A 7,066-nucleotide genomic window follows, 5' to 3' on the forward strand; every position below is an offset into this window, starting at 1 on the left:
ATGGGCCCTCATTCCAGCGCTGGAAACCCGACCGCCTGTTTTCATCCCTAGCTCTTCCGGGGAGCTCAGCCACACGCTGTATTTCTTTGTGAAACTGCTTGTGGAACGGGGTGTGACAACGCGCAGATCTGCCCCTACAGATCTGCCTCAGCGAAGCCGTTACTTAGGCGCGGCGGGCGCGCCGCCCTCAACCCACTCGGCCCAAACCATCAGCAGCAGCAACAATGGCGCCGGGCAGCGCGCGCCCCGCCTCAAGCATGGATGCGCCGCAGGACGCGGCCCGCCCCTCAGCAGCAGCCAACACCCCCCCCCCGGCCGCAACCCGCGCTCCGGGACCACATCCAACGCCCTCCTATTGGCGGGAGCAGCTGCCAGTCATCGCGACTCTCCGCCAATATTAGTGCGGCGGCAAGGCCCGCCTCTCAAGGGAGAGCCAATCAGCGCCCGCCTAGTCCCCGGAGCGGGAGAAGCCGGAAGGCCTAGCCGGGGCCGAGGGCCCGCGGGGCACGGGCGCCCCGGGACCGTCGCGGGCGGCCGCGGATCGCGTGAGCGTCCCGCGGGCGCGCCCAAGATGGGGCCCGAGCTAGTGTAGGGCCGAGCGGCGCGCCCGGCGGCGCCGCCGCCTCGTTAGTCCTTATTACGTCATCAAAGCGCGCATTAATATCGATCTTTTTTCGGATCGCGGACAGGCCGCGGCCCGGCGCCGCGCGCGCCCCGCGGGACGAGATGAAGGTTCCTCCCGGTACTCACCGCCAGGAGCCCTCCGCTTCACCGCGCTCGCGCTGTTCTCGCTTCCTGCTGCCCGGCACGCTGCAAAGCGGGGCGGGCGCCGGCCAATCGCGACTCGCATTCCCGGCCTACCCCGCGCGGCGGAAGTGAGAGCTGCGTCACCTTTCGCACAGCGGCGGGGGCGGTGGGAGCGGGGCGACCTGGGGCGTGCCGGGAGCTGTAGTGCGAGCTGTGTCGTGCCGTCCTGGGGCGTCGCGGCGTGCTGCGGCCTGGCCGCCAGGGCTCGCGCTCGCACGCCCCTGTATGAACGGCGGGGACGGAGGCGCGGGCGGTCCGAGCTGCACGGAGCCGGCACTGCCCGCGCCCGGTGCCACACGGCACCGCCCGAAACCGGTCCGACCGTGTTGTACAAACTGCTTGCCCCGGGCGGCTGTTCTTTGCCAAACTCTGCTGGCGAAGAGCCTTTCCCTGCATCTCGCTGACCCTCACCTCCGCCGCCGCACATGACGGCGCCGGCGAAGTGCCACCCGCTGTGGCGTCCGCCCGCCCTGCCGCTTCGCACCCGGCCCAGCCCCGGCGGTCACTGTGACACCAGGGGAGGGCCACCGCACGGGTGTCCCGCATCCGTACTCCAAACGCACGCTGCTGAGCCGCGATGGGCCCGGCGTGCTCCTCAGGACGCAGTAGCAGCGGGGTTGGCTCTGCTGCCACGGAGCCGCAGGCAGCGCGTTCGTCTGCGCGCAGTGGAGTAAGAACGTCGCTCCTCAGAGCAGATGCAAGTGATCGGCCTTCCGACTGCCTTTGGGTCTGTCAGAGCTGCGGTAGCTGCGTGCTCGGACAAGCTTGCCCACAGGACAGACTTGTTTTACTGACGTCTCCAGCACTTCTCCCTAGTGCCAAATCCACATGATTTGCTTTACAGTATTTGTCCTCCACCAGAAGTTACCGCAGCACTCAGCATAGAAATGCTGCTCTCAAATAAAGCGTCAGCAGCAGCCAACTAGTTCAAGACAGCCTTTTTTAGTATGTGAAGTCCCAGGCATCTGCACTGTGTCAGCTTTATCAATATGGATTGCTTGTAAAGTAAAAAAAACATTGAGGTTGAATGTATGCCCCTTTTATTTCCTTGCGTTAATAACTACTAGCTTTGCAAATGTCATTATATATACATTCTCAGTTGGCCTGTTCAGACCATTGTCTAGATCTAGAAGAAATTTCATTATATCAGAAAGCCACAGCCTGTCTTTTCAGGTGTGTTCCCAAGAAGGCCAATGGCATCCTGGCTTGTATCAGGAATGGTGTGGTGAGCAGGACTAGGGAAGTCATTTTGCCCTTGTACTTGGCATTGGTGAGGCCTCACCTCAAGTACTGTGTTCAGTTTGGGGCAGCTCAGTACAGAAAGGACATGGAGGTGCTGGAGCAGGTCCAAAGAAGGGCAGCAAGGCTTGTGAAGGACTTGGAGAACATGACCTATGAGGGGAGACTGAAGGAACTGGGGCTGTTCAGTCTGGGGAAAAGGAAGCTGAGGGGAGACCTTATTGCTCTCTTCAAATACCTGAAAGGAACTTACAGTGAGAGCGGGGTTGGTCTATTACTGGTGACAGCTGACGAGGGGAAATGGCCTCAAGTTGCACTAGGGTAAGTTTAGGTTGGATATCAGGAAACACTTCTTTACAGAAAGGGTTGTTAAGCACTGGTATAGGTTCCCAGGGAGGTGGTTGAGTCACCATCCCTGGATGTGTTTAAAAACCATTTGGATGTGGTGCTCAGGAACATGATTTAGCAGAGGGTTGTTAAGGCAGTATGGTTAGGCTGTCATTGAACTCATTGATATTTAAGGTCTTTTCCAACCTGAGTGATTCTGTGATTCTGTGATTATATCAGATATATCTCCTGCATTCAGATTTTCACTTTAAAGCATTTTAAACCTATTTTTGGTGGCAGCACTGTACCTCCAGTAGCTTGTGGTTGAAATAGAAATATTACTGAAGTTACCAGTGTAGGACCAAAATACTATGATTTTTTTTTAATTTCCAGAACAAATACATTCTGCTTATCCCAACAAGGAGGTGGTTTGCACTTTTCTTATTTTTCATTAATCTGTTTTTTTTCTTCTTTCTTTTTCCTGTTTATGTTAAAAGAACAGTTTGTAATTTGTACTAATACCTGTTAAAATATAAAACTGGACTTACTGAGCTGTAACTGTTCGGGTTCTCCTTTTTCATTGTAGATAATCCTTTAGGATTTTGGAGTGTTAAGCTACAGACCAATATAATTTAGCTTTGTGACCAGTACCCCCTGCTCCTGACCTCTGTCAGTGTGGGTGCCCTAACCAACAATGGGGTGAATGTCCTCAATGTGTGAGTGGGTGTAAATGTGCCCCCTGCCCAGGTGTTGAGATTCCAGTGGATGATGACACCTATCCTGCAATAAGGAAGCTCAACAGCACAGGGTGCTGCTGTTAGCTGTCTGTTAATCAGGCAGCAACAATACCTAAGGGGGACTTAGAATGGAAAAGCTGTTGGATGGTAACTCCTGTTGCCAGTGATATCTCCACGATCTTCTTCCTCTCAGGACTGAATGAGTGACTTGTGTTCTTTTACATGGAGCCTCAGTCTAAGTTATGACTGGTAAAAATTTAACCTGATCTGCAGAGGGTTTAGCCAGGTGACCAAAATGCTGCTGTAATGAGAATTCTAGAAATCCTATGCAACCATGAACAGTAAGTGCAAAAAATGTAGATAATAAACTGCAGACATTGTTAATTCTTACTTAATAGCAAATCTCTGTTTCTAACCACAACTGTGTGGCCAGTTCTCATTCTGCCAAGAGCCTGCCTGTCCTCTGGTGCTGGGTGACAAGACAAGATTTAAACACAAAATAATCTCATTTAGAGTATATTTTACTTAGATGAGGAAAAACATGTCAAGCAAACATGAAAGTGATCTTTATCCCTATCTCTATTCAATCCATATTAGCCATTTCTACATGTAAAAATTCTCTGTGCTTTTTTTTTTTTTAATTTTTTTCTAGAAGCACCTCAGTGACACTCAGGAAAGATCTGTGTTCATTAAGATGACCTGATCAGCCTTCTTCACAATATTTGGCTGAGTTTAGGAATGGTTCTGACCCTCCTGCTCTGTGCTTTTCATAGCAGTGCTGAAGAAGGCAGAGAACATTCAGCCAATTCAGGAGTGTTGGCAGCTTTCCCTAGGGAGACCTGTAAAGCATCAAACAGAGAAAAATGGACACTAAATTAATTATGGGAAAATTTGAATCATTTTTTTTCTTTCTTTAAGGGGAAAGTGCAAATCATGGAGTTCCTTTGTTTAACTAAAAAACTCCCTTGTCTGAAGAAATGAAGGAATTAATAAACTGCAGATTCAGAATATGTGCTGATGGCACGATTGAGTAAATAATTATTTTTGAAGGAGGTTAATCAGATTATAAATGAAAGCCAAAAGGCACCATCAAATCCTGTAGTTTAAAGCTATCCCCCATGTATCTTGCTCCCCAGGTGGTTTTGAAAGCTGTGTAGTGTACTCGTACACACTGATATCCCACCACATAGTCTGAAATCATGGACGAGTGATTCACCTGGGGAGAGAGAGCTATGGTGTGGCTTTTTTCTGGCCTCACATATACAAAAGTCTTATGAAATAACTGCTTATTCCTGTAACAGTAGCAATCATCTGGAAGAAATCTTTGCTTTAGTGTGTGTCCATTGTACAGTGAGTTAGTCCGTGCATGAAAAGGCTCTGCTGTCCTGCCTACAGCAAGCCAGATGTATACTGTTATGCAAGAGAAGAACATTTCTGTAGATACCTTTGACAGGTATGCATAATGAAATAAAACCTGTGGCTTTATATTTTGTAAAGGAAAATAAATATGGGCTTTGCCTCCGATAGCATGATAAAGAGCTCTTCTCTTGGTTCTCCTCACTCCATTACAATCTCGAGAAAGAAGGGAAAATGTAAGGAGTTAACTGAAGTTACAATGATAGCAATAAATATGTAATACAATACTTAAAAACTGTAACATGATAAATTGTAAACTGATACTAAAAATCCTTGGACTATACAACTGTGACATGAATATATCATCTTGTTCCTTTGTTATCTTCTTGTTTTCAGAGGAAGTGTGCTGTCAGCATCGGATGTGCATTTATGTCCACTCAGTACTCCCTGCTGCTTTAAAACCTCCATGCCAAGTCTGGTCTACTGTGTTCATGTTTTTGTAAGTTTGCAAAAACCAGCTGACTGGTGAAGTTAGGGAGATCACTGTAGTTTGAACGCCATAGGAAAGAGGTTTAACCAAATATTTTCTTTTACGTTATTTTGAATTTTGGGAAGAAGTTTTAAGAAACTGTGTGTTTATCAGCTCTAAAAACCACAGTGACTTGAGTTCTGGAGAACTATGGGAATCACTCCTTACAAGACTGCATAGTGTCTTAGTGTTTAAGTAACAGTCAACATCACATTTTTTGCTGTTATCACAGCATAAAAATACAGCAGACACTGGTTAGGCCAGTATTTGGCTGGAAAACCTCTAATTTTTATATGGGTATGCAATGTGCATCATGAGTAGTAATAAAATGCACACATTTGTCATATATATTGTATATATATTACATCTTCAGATATAAAGATTTTCACAAAAAAAGCTTCTATAATCTGATGTGCAATTTTTTTTTCTTTTAATAAGCCACAATGAACCTTGTGCATTAAAACATGAAACCTGACGATTTTTCTAGTCTTTTTCATAATTCCTGGAAATCTACAGTCTGGAAAGCATAGAAGCTAAAGTGGTGGGAGTATTTACCTATTTCACTATCAATTCATATAATTTGAGATTACTTCTACTTTAAGACCATGTAATCTTCCTATAAAACTGCACAATTATGGAATATATTACTGCTGAAGAGAGAGAACATCTGACCAATATGTTCATAAAATGTTAACCATAGATGAAAATACAGTTCAAAATCTGGAAAAATCTGGGGGAAACATCCCACATGTAATGCAAGTAACACCGAGATCACTATAAAGTGAGAAAGCAGACAACCTGGACATAATTATTCTCAGCATTTAGGGAATGTTTCTTCCTTCAATAACTGTTTTTTTCCTGGCACAGCCTTCCATCCGTGCATGCAAGACCATTGCAACACATAGCACACTTTAACTGTGTTGATTACAGTGGTTTAAGTACTACTCCCTTTGCAGACACGTAGATGGAGCCTTCACCAAAGCACATGTGCTGCTGAAAGAGCACCCAGCCTCTCCTCATGCATGATCCACACTGCAAGCCTCAGACAGGTGCCTGAGCTGCTGAGAGATCAACGACTTGCCTGAAAGATGGAGATTGAATCCCAGCAGGAGATTTCTAGGGAACTAGATGTCTGAAATCCTGCAGGATCTTTTAGTTATAAATTCTGTAAGTCTTTTCTCTTAACTCAAGCACATGTCTGTGTTAAACAGTCAATAGAAATGTTATCATTAACTCAAAACATTTACAAGCAAGTCATCACAAACTCTGCAATGAAAAGGGCAATACAATTGGCAATTACTTATTGTTAATTATTACTATTATTGCAGTCATGGGATCACTCAGGCATTTAGCTTTCTGGTTCGCCTGTCTTTCTGAATGCCTGGTAGCAGTAGTGGAGAGAACATTCTTCAGCTTTTTGGCCATGAATTTTAGAAGGCTCCAAGCTTTTTCTCATCTCACTTTCAGATTTTGCTTCCTCTTTGTGAGTTTGTACAGGAAATCTGGCAAAGACTCATGCAAGATCAGCACAAATTTGTTTTCTTCTTTTTTTTTGCTGACAAGCAAAAGTTCGGAGGAATGTAGTTTACAATTTAGATGTCTGGATAGAACTCTGTTGGTCAAAGATGGGTATGGGAGCTGTTTAGCTGTTCCATCACGAGTCACTGGCTCAGGACTCTGCTGGGAATAATGTCACCTTCCTAACTCCAGACCCTATAAGATAACAAATGAGTCTGATAAATGTCTGATATAATAAGTAATAATTAGAACATAATATTAAGGGTATATGAGTAGTATTCTTGAACCATTCTTGATGCCAGGAGACAGACAGAAGAGAAGAGAAGAGAAGAGAAGAGAAGAGAAGAGAAGAGAAGAGAAGAGAAGAGAAGAGAAGAGAAAAGAAAAGAAAAGAAAAGAAAAGAAAGGAAAAGAAAAGAAAAGAAAAGAAAAGAAAAGAAAAGAAAAGAAAAGAAAAGAAAAGAAAAGAAAAGAAAGGAAAAGAAAGGAAAAGAAAAGAAAGGAAAAGAAAAGAAAAGAAAAGAAAAGAAAAGAAAAGAAAAGAAAGGAAAAG

General features: G+C 45.5%; 1 protein-coding gene and 1 long non-coding RNA gene across 4 annotated transcripts in view; both read right to left on the reverse strand.

Annotated features, from left to right (window-relative positions):
* ZNF131 (zinc finger protein 131) overlaps window positions 1–835 on the reverse strand; it is a 16,042-nt gene extending 15,207 nt beyond the window's left edge. For both annotated transcript variants that reach the window (XM_042825878.1, XM_042825877.1), the window contains exon 1: window positions 751–835. The gene's annotated coding sequence lies outside the window, so the exon portion shown is untranslated. The remainder of the gene's footprint in view (window positions 1–750) is intronic.
* Window positions 836–3,659: 2,824 nt separating this feature from the next.
* Window positions 3,660–7,066, reverse strand: part of LOC122164053 — a 10,692-nt gene continuing 7,285 nt past the window's right edge. The window contains exon 4 of one of the 2 annotated variants that reach the window (XR_006170119.1): window positions 3,660–3,949. This is a non-coding gene — a long non-coding RNA (uncharacterized LOC122164053). Of the gene's footprint in view, window positions 3,950–5,450; window positions 6,709–7,066 lie in introns of those variants that run through there. The other variant, XR_006170120.1, reaches the window with a different exon arrangement.

This window comes from Centrocercus urophasianus, unplaced genomic scaffold (assembly GCF_019232065.1).
Source record: "Centrocercus urophasianus isolate 14NV4802_14NV808 unplaced genomic scaffold, USGS_Curo_1.0 seq_25, whole genome shotgun sequence".
In the NCBI taxonomy this organism is placed as follows: domain Eukaryota; kingdom Metazoa; phylum Chordata; class Aves; order Galliformes; family Phasianidae; genus Centrocercus; species Centrocercus urophasianus.